The sequence below is a fragment of the Helianthus annuus genome, chromosome 10, assembly GCF_002127325.2.
Source record: "Helianthus annuus cultivar XRQ/B chromosome 10, HanXRQr2.0-SUNRISE, whole genome shotgun sequence".
Classification (NCBI taxonomy): Eukaryota; Viridiplantae; Streptophyta; class Magnoliopsida; order Asterales; family Asteraceae; genus Helianthus; species Helianthus annuus.
In genome coordinates, this window is record NC_035442.2 from 149296625 (window position 1) to 149307091 (window position 10467).

Consider the following 10467-nt stretch of genomic DNA (forward strand, 5'->3'; position numbering starts at 1 on the left):
TCCAAAGTTAAGTACGGTAACACCATGATAAAAAGTTAAAGCCTTAAAAAAGTTAACTAAAACATTGAGAATTTGAGATTGAAGTGACTCGTCAATGCTCAGAGAGATCTTCCTTCAAGTCTTCAAAACAAAACACCGTTAGCCTCGTCACGGAGGGCCCCGGGGGAACGGGCGATCCGTGACCAAGCTCCGGCTTGAGAATAAGTAAACTTGCCGGAGATGAAAGGTGATTCAGGCGTGATGGAGCTGCTGGAATATCGGGTGTGGATCCTAGGATTCGAGTATTCAATGCGATTGAGAGAATGTTCGAAGTTAATGTTGTTTGTGTGAGTAAGTGTTAAGGTTATTCAATGCATACCTGCAACGATCATATGCCCAGCTTATATAGAAATTAGAAAGATAATGTCACACCCCAACCAATGGCGGAATCATCAGGGCGCGGCACTAGGCGAATCGGATTGCTCAAGAGAATCCATAACAACTATATTGCGACAATATTTATTACATTCGTTATCCCATACTAACAAATAATACAATCACATAAGTCATCACAGATTTCTTGTTCTCTCGAACAATTCAAATCCGACAACCTAGATTTTAGGTGAGTTTCTAGACTTCCTAGCTTGAGCTGATGTAGTCTGCGATCTAAACCTGCAACATACGTTAAAACAACGTATATACAAAAGTATTGGCGAGTACACAAGTTTTGATAGTGCAGCGTAAAGATAGATTAAAAGCGATTTAAAAGTGCTGCGAATTACCAAATACATAAACGAGATACCTTAATATACATGCATACAAGACTGATACTACCAGCTAAGTCACTCGAGCTGCGATTGCGATTGCTTTTCATCCTAACTAGACCCCGTCGGGTGCTATAGTACTATACTAGTTAAGGCGGGACTTCGCGAGTATAAGTCCTAACACATATGTAACTAGCATCACGTGTAAATATGCATAACAGTTATTCGCAAGTGATAAATAGATTGATTGTATAATTCGTTTGATAAGTTTGATATTAGGAACGTATGTTACACCCAAAAATGCGATTAAAAGGGGTTCGAGTATACTCACAATGCGTATTCGACAACTAACACAGCTTGGTTGGATCTGGCGGGAAGGTGTATGAGATTATCCTGATTACAGATCGATTGCGTGAGCATTGGAGAGCACGTTAAATGGTAGCGAGATAAACAAAAAGTGAATGACAATCCGATCGGATGCCGGCCCGTCTGGACGGCTGCAATCCGGACGGCTGGGTAGCCCGATCGGTTGGCCTGTCCGATCGGCCGGCCTGTCCAGCTGTTATTGACAAGTTTCAAGGTTTTTTCGGCGGTTTAGGTCGAGACGATGCTGTGACGTGCTAAACAACTGAAATTCCCAAGAACACCTCAAATTCATTGATTTCACGGTTAAAAGTTGAGATTCGAAAGATAGAAAGGTGGAGGAGTGCATGTAGATCAAAGAAGTACAAGATTTTAGTTGGAAACTTACAAGAATCGCGAGGAATCGAGAGAACAAGGGCCAAGAGCGTCCTGGTCGGTTGAGAGCTGTCACTTCACTGTTTAAGTGAAGTGACAAGGCTATTTATAGGCAAGAGAGGAGGAGAGGGTGAGTTGATGGGGGTCAGAGGCCTGTCCGATCGGCTGACATGTCTATCCAATCGGTTGGCATGTCTGTTCGATCGGTTGGCATGTCTGTCTGATCGGTTGGACGTGTCTCGTCCGATCGGTTGGCATGTCTGTCCGTTCGGTTGGACATGTCTTGTCCGGTCGGTTGGACATGTCTTGTCCGATCGGTTGGACACCTCCGGCGGGTTGTGTCTCAGCATTTGGATCTTGTGCGTTGCGCGTTGCGATGATTTTGTTACACTGTTTCGTATAGTTATATATTTGTATTTATTATATATTTAATTATTCATAAGGGGTCGTATGTACGTATCATATATTTAGTTATCCAAAGTTGCGATACAATAACCGGGTCTTGATTCGAGTATGCGATTATTTTGCGACGCTTCACGGTCATTGAGGAGGGTAGAATAGGTCCTCTCTCAATGTCATCGTGAACGTTAATGTGTTTTAAGTAATGAGTTGCACTGCGACACATCAAGGCTATCAAGAGGGTAGAATTGGTCCTCACTCGACATCTTCGTGGTTGTCAGCAAGTGCATTGTGATGTGATAGTGATAAAGTATGCGATAATATGTGAAAATACTGCGATTTAGCGATATGTGCGATATAGGTACATTATGATCCGAATCTCTGGTGCTAGGCGTAACGAGTATAACAAGTAGTAACAACGCACGAAAGTGCGGGTTGTTACAGTCTCCCCTGCTTTAGGAAATTTCGTCCCGAAATTAATCCACCGGTTAGGTTGCAAGAGTTTATGCGAATAAGAGTAGCAATAAAGCGACGTGACATCAAGCGATTGACTGAGAATCTAATGCGCGAGAGCATTGCGAAGGCTAAACGAGAGCGACGAGTTAAAGTGATTCGTATAATAAAGGGCGATGACACACACAAGAATGCGATTTCGGAGCGCTTTAAATCTTTGAAAAGTCGATTCATTCGGGAAAAACTTGTTTATGAAAATCCTTTCATGATGCGGCGTTAACTGTAGCAATGTTCACACTAGCACGATGAGAAGGGTTTTGTTAGATTACTAAAAGATTTTAAAGTGGTTAAAACTCGTTTTACGAAATTTTCTCGCCACACGGCGTTGACTTGAATCGATTGTCACGCTGGTGTCACAAGAAAATCTCGTTTTGTACAAAGGTTTTAATTGGTTTTTAGAAAAAGTTTGGTAAGAAAAGATCAGTTCTAAAATTTGGGTGACCAAAGCCTTTTAATTATACCAAAAAATTTAAATTTAGGGTCGGCCCCGCATGGCACTTTCCCACGAAAGTTCTACAATATGTCTAAAACACTTATATATAGGAAGTACCAGCGGCGTATCCACCATGTTTTATTCATATGGCTTCCGTCTCGTGAGGCAGTGTCATCCGTGTCGACATAGTACAGACAGGTCTGCGATGACTCAATCCAAATGAGAAAGGGTTGGATTAAGTCTTGAAAAGCGAATTGGGTAAACTGAGTGATGAGGTCGTTTTCGAACCCAGTTTAGCGACACGAGCGAGTGCGAGAATAGATAAGCGGTACACGTTAATCGATAACACAAACACCAATCACTAAGCGTAGTAAACGAAAAATGACGGTGATAAGTGAAAAGCAATAAGCAACAAGAAAAGAGCGATGAGCGACACTCGATGCGTTGCAAGCGATGGAGACATGCGATTCGATTAGATTTAATGACACCACAATTTTAACTATCATTAACCCTCATGGCCTTTTTCCACGAAAGTCGGCTGATAAGGCTAGAACACCACCGTGTCTTAGCCCTATTGGTTTCGTCTCGCTAAGCAAGGTCATGAGTGCCAACATAACACAGATAGCACAGATAACTCAAATAGCGATGGCGATAAGCGATGAGAATATCAAAGCGATAAGATGGTTGCAAGGAGCATTAAGGCGAAGAGCGACGAGTGATGTGCGATACTCGTCAAGCGATTCACGATTCATGATTCTGAGCAAGCGATACACAGTAGCGGTGCGCGATAGAGCGATATACGGGTAATAAGCGATGCATAACAAGTGATACATGTCACGACCCCCGACCCCACCCTGGACGGAATTGGGCGCCGCGAACAGCCAAGTGGTACCGGTGGTTATTTTTGAAAAACATTGCAGCGGAAATTTCATCAGGACCGTGAGTTAGGAAAAATATCAGAGTTTAGAAACACCGGATTTTATTTAAATAGATGGAATAAATTCCATATTTTACAAAGGTAGCTTTTAATAAAAACAATATTTCTTAATTTGATTTAGTAATAAAATAAGCCACTTCTTGAAGTCCTTCAGTGCCGGATCCAATCCTTACTCCATTCTACTGTAATTACCTGAAACGCGTTTTAAAAAGGTTTTGTCAGCGGGAAATACTGAGTTAGTTCATTCAGGTTTATAAAAACATATTTGTTATAATTCACAGTATTAAGAGCGATTACAATGTTTCTGATATCAACCAACTACCCACAGTATTTGTCACTCGACCGGATCTGTGACTGTGGTCATATCACTGTTGGGTCCGTTCACCCACAAGTGATGTAAATCACTATTTAGGTCCGACTACCTAATAGTGTATATCATGATTTAGGCTCGCTCACCTAACATGATACAAACAATAGTAATGTGCACAATACCCCACATACTGGCTGTAAATTTGGTGATTACAAAGACTTAATCCCTGTAATTATAACTTTGGAAAATAATTTGGAGTATTGTAAAACAACTGATAAAAAGAGAATGACTCACAGTATAAGCATGCGGTATTGATTTAACAAGCTTCTTGATTCTACTCCTTCTGATAATTAAGCATATACTTTATTATTTTGGATCTTCTGATGATTAAGCATCCATTTTGATTGTAAGCGTATAGTTGGGAGTATTCTGATGGTTAAACATATAGTTTAACAGAATGGAATACGTATTTGTGTAAAACCCAAATCAAACCTAACGATGATCACGAGATTCGAACCTTAACGAATTTCACAAAGTATAACACTTTGGATTCCGTTTACCGAAATTCACGAAGCATAGTACTTTGGATTCCGTTTACCGAAATTCACAAAGTATAGTACTTTGGATTCCGTTTACCGAAATTCACAAAGTATAGTACTTTGGATTCCGTTTACCGAAATTCACAAAGTATAGTACTTTGGATTCCGTTTACCGAAATTCACAAAGTATAACACTTTGGTATTCGTTCGTTGGTTCCTGAATCAATCGGACAGAACATCGCTTTGGTGATTATTGGTTATAACACCAACGTATAGAGTAAAGAAGAAGAGAAATGAGCAAAGGAAAATGAATTCCTAAGCTTCCTATTTATAGGTAAGAAGTACGAAGTTCTAGGAAGTTTCCTTTGTGTTTCTAGGAAATTACCTATAACTTTCCTAGGAAGTTACCTATAGATCTTCCAGGAAGCTTCCTACCCATATATATATATATATATTCTTATAGCTTCCTTGCACCTTCCTTTGATATTATCTATTTTATATTTATTTGACTTAATTAAGCTTGCTTAGCTTAATTAATCTTGCTTAATTTAATTAATCTTGATTAACTTAATTAATTTGATTAACTGATTAATTAATCATACTTAACTTAATTAACAGATTAATTAATCTACTCAGCTAACTTAACTGCTAAGTTTATTTAACTATTATGTTTAGTTAGCTATTAAGTATTCTAGCAATTCCTTGCTTACGAGTTCTAATTTCTAGATACAATGGAACTCGTATTAGTGTATTAACTCAATTCAACTTTAACGATAATCACGAGATAAAACCCTCACAACGAATGACAAAGTGCAATCACTTAAACATCCATCGGATTCACAACGAATGACAGAGTATTCTCCGAGTTCGGGTGGTACTCAAACATCCTGTCGGAATCACGACTAATGACAAAGGATAGTACTTAAACATCCTGTCGGATAGTTTCAATCGATCGGATAAAGTATCGTACCAGTGATTAGAGTTACTAACCTAATAATGAGCAGAATTTCGGGGTTTTAGGGGTGTTGTGTAAAGAAACGGAGATACGAGAGAGTAAGTTCGTCGAAATTCGATCGAACTGGTGCAGGAATTCAAGTCCCAGACTGCTGCTTATATACCCAAATTTGGGTTTCCCCCGCGTGTCGCGCACGGGTCGGCCTCCCCTGTCGCGAGTCGCGGGGAGGGTCGACCTGGCTTCGGTTGCCACGTGTCCACGTAGGTCTGACACGTGTCACAGTGTTGTGACGCGTGTCCTTGGCCGCCCTTCTCGTCCAATCGTGCGTTTTTCCTCGATTTTCGTGCCGATACTTATCACGTATGCTTGGTCTTGATTCCAATCAATTTGGTTTTTAATTGTGAATCTAATAAGACTATTTTTATTCGATTTGGTTCATTGGACTCCAAGATTCTTTACCTGCTAAATTTTCCAGATTGAGTATACAAGTTTCATCGCATGCAGATTCTGGTTTTTATTACGGTTTGTTATCGAGGCTATCTTTGAGGGTTGTTACATCCTCCCCACCTTGTTTTAAATCTCGTCCTGGAGATTTGGATTACGATATCTTTAGGGGTTACGTTACTCCTTTTAATTAGTAAAAACAATATATCATCAGATGGAATCAAAAGATACTTGACAGACATGAAATTTTGAAATAAAATGACTTTGTAGAAACAATAGAATTCGATGTCAGAAAAGAACTTACTTTGATCAACTGAGGGAGATTCTGAATTGATAAATCTCTTTTTTTTTGTGAATGGAAGTATGAAAAATGATTTGTCAATGATCAAACCGAAAATCAATATCGTTTACTTAAATGGTAAGGATACACTGGACAATATAATGGAATTTAGTGTATCATGGTCTGAATATATAACTGTATCAAGACTTATTAAAATGACGAATCAAACGAAATGACGTATGAATATAGTTTATTATTAGCACAGGCTACAAATTTATACGAACACTGCAAAGTGTTGTAATGATTGAAAGAATTCAATAATTATGGTGACTGAATAAATTCACTGTTTTCGAAATTAACTGAGAGTTTCAAGGAAGCGAATCTGGATATTTCAAAAGATGAGATGTTCAAATGAATGATATAGTTTCCAAGGTGATTAGGTTCAAGTGAAAAAGATATATAATCAATGAATGTGAATGTTTACAAGTTGTGAATGATTTGCCAAAGGAAACTTATTTCGATTGTTAATTGAGAAAGAATCAGAATCAACAAGCTTGAATGAAATAAAAGTTCGAAAACGATTTGTCAACTAGGAAAAACCAATGGGTTGACATTTATTGAATTATAAGGATACACCGGAATATAATAGAGTTTAGTGTATCTTTGTCTTAACACATAGTTGTATTAAGACCACTTTCAAAGATGAGTCAAGCGAAAGGTATATATAGATTAGCTCAAGCTACAAGTCTATACCGACGCCACAAGGTGTCGTAATGATTGAAATAATTCAATAAATGCGGTGACCGAACAATTTCACCGTTTTTGTAATCAACTGAAAGCTTTAATGAAGTAAAGTTGGATATTCGTTTCAAATAGGATTTTCAATTGACGATGATAAGACCAATTGAATATCATAGAATTTTCGATCAATGATGAAAGAAACTTTAGAGATACACCGGAATATGATATGAATTTGTGTACTCTTATCTTAATACATAATTGTGTTAAGACTGTTTAAAATAATGAACCAACAGAAAATAAATAAATAAATAAATAAATAAATAGATCCGTACATCAAGAAGATTAGCTCAAGTTTCAAATTAAAGAAAACATCACCCCAAGGTGTCGTAGTGATTGAAATAATAATAATGAGTGAATGAGTTCGTGAAATCAAATGAGAGTTCAACGAAGTAAACCCGAATGTTTGATTTAAAGAATCTAGTAGGATTTTCGATTGAAAATGAAACAATTGAATAATGTTTTTCAATCAAAGATGATAAAGCAATAAAGATTACGAAACGCTCGATTTATGTAAGAATCATTAAGAGATACACTGAAATATGACAAAAATTTGTGTATCATTATCTTAGCACACGATTTGTGTTAAGATTGCTTTTATAGGATAAACCAACAAAGCGGATTCAGTATCAATACATAATAAATAATTAAATAATTAAATTCCGAGCATGATGTGAGCAACGAGATTAGCGCAAGCTTCAAATTTGTGAAAACGTCACCACAAGGTGATCGTGATTAAAGAAACAATTTAACGAAGTCGAAGACCAACCAAGCATGTTATGGTTCAAAACAAATGAAGTGCTTGTTGGGATTATTTTGAATATGATGGCTTCAATTTCATCATATGGGACTTTGAATTGAATACGTAATGCGAGCAAGTTCAAGCAGTTGAACTTGGTTTAAACGAAACGAGTCCAAGAAAGTTCTGACATGGTTACAACAAAAACCATGTATACCATTCCAAAAGAAAATCGAGTTTTTCAGGAAATTCATCGATTCAATATCGAAGAATTATCGTTTTGCAAAAATGAGGTTTACAATGCAAAGATCAAGCGTAATGAAACAATATTTGAGTTTGGATAAAATAACAAATTGAAATGAAGCCCTACAATGGCCTTCATAATTCAAATGAACCACATGCGCAACGAACAGTGCATGTGTAACGTGTGGATTTATCAAGAAATGAAATAGATCAATAATTGCTACTTATGAAAGAAATCATCGTGGTATGATGACCATTAGGGAAAGTAGAAATGTAAAAGTCTATTCACTGTGTGCAGAGAATTTTTAACAAAAAGAATTTAAGAATTTTATCTGGAATTTTGGGTGTTCATCGGTGTTTAAGTGACGTTACCAGGGAATGTCGAATAAAATGAAATAGAGGGATTCGCAAGGGTTGTGACTTCTTTTGCAGCGTCAAGAATTTGATTAGTCTGATTAGACTATGCACCGATTGTTGTGAAAACCTTGTTCTATCGTATCTCAGCGAGATTCATGTGGTTTGTAGGATCACATGGCCAAGTGCTGCTTTTTGATTAGTAGTTCTTCCACTGACGGGATTTGCTTTGGTGTTGTCATGCCCAATTATATTTTTCCAAAGGTCTTGCCTCGAAAGTCGTGTGTGATATACTTCGACGTCTATGGACGTAAAATTTTAAGTTCATGTGTTTTCTTGTGCATCAGCACAACTTTAGATGTTTCATACTTGCGGTAATAATTTATGGTAACGCATTTGGAAATTCTTATACTTTTGATGGGGTCCCAACTTAATGGGTTTCCAGTATTATTTTGTCGCACGAGTTACGAGGTAGATGATCAAACGAAATAATGTTTGATATCGGAATTATAGATATATGCAAGAGATTCCTGATAAAGAAATCTAAAATTTATTATTGACACCTATGCTTGTGCTTTATTCTTAATTGACTTTTGGAATTCCTTATAGATATACATATCTATGTAATTATATATTTCACAAGCTGTAATATACATACCTTTCATAAGGTTAAATGTATATAATAGATTCATATTTCCAAAATAAGTCAGATATCAGTTCATGATATTATTTTGGGAAATCTTGTCACTTGTTTGACATACTATGTACCCCGTCTTATCTGGTTCGCGCCGGAGAGGTAATCTCAGTATATCCGGACAAGCTGGAAAGTCTGCTACTCTATACCCAGTTTTGCCGGAGAAAATTTTCTATTTCCCATAGTATAATAGTATAATAGGTCTACGTTCCAACTCCACATGGCACTTTCTTCACAAAACTTTGGTTGGCACAGCGAAACACCGTCATGTTTTAGCCATGCGCCTCTGTTCCGTGAATAGGTGTCACACTTCGTCAGACATGGTCAAGACGCTTATATATAGGAAGTACCAGCGGCGTATCCACCACGATTAACCATGCCCTGAACGTAAAGGCATCATTGAAATTCACTACGATCTCCGTGCACTAACCAAAATAATCCCGTGTGCACCCGTGATTAATCTGATCCTTGTACGTTTATCATACCTTATCTCAAGAATGCATAGTTAGGGTAAAATACATCCTATAGTACATAGTGCTAGCATATAGATTGTGCGCGAGTATAATAGAGAAATAGAATCCACATGCGTCGAGGGATAGAATAAGTTCCACACATAAAAGAAATTAACGGGGAAAGTCGTATTATTACAACAACATTAGAAGCAAAATAACGTTGCTATGGAAGGCCTCTCGCGGAGACTGCGGTTGTTGCTGAAATTCCTCAAGGTTGCGGTCCCATGCGACAGTGCTGCGTAAGATGACCATACCAGTTGCAATTCGCGCAATAGCGACAGTTAGCTTCTGGTGGGTGATGATACATACACGTTAGGCACAGGGGATGAGTTCCGTTGTAGGTGCGCTTCAAATGAACTGGAGCTGCTCGGAGAGGTTCTGGTTGCGACAGTCCAGTTGTTGAAGAGTCTGGGCTCATGGTCTTTCGTTTACGACTAGGCTGAGCTTCCTGAGATGATGCGGCGTCGTCGGCGGATTCGTCTGAGGATTTGCTGGAGACATCGTCGGAGGAATCTTCTGAAGGATCGTTGGTAGATTCATTGGAAGAATCGTCAGAAGAATTGATGATGATTGCTCGATGAACTGGTTTGACAAGGTTCTTGGAGAAGAATCCGTCCAAGACTCGTTTGTCATTGATTTCTGCGGCCAAGCGATAGGTTTCTTCGATGGTAGCAGGTCTTGCAGCTTCGATAAAATCACCCAAACACTCAGGCAAGCCACGAATGTACTTCGGAATGGCTTTTTCTAAAGTGTCGACTTGGCTTGGGCAGATTACGCTAAGCTGTTTGAACCTTGCGGTGTAGCCAGCATTGTCACCCTCGACTTGCTTGATTTTC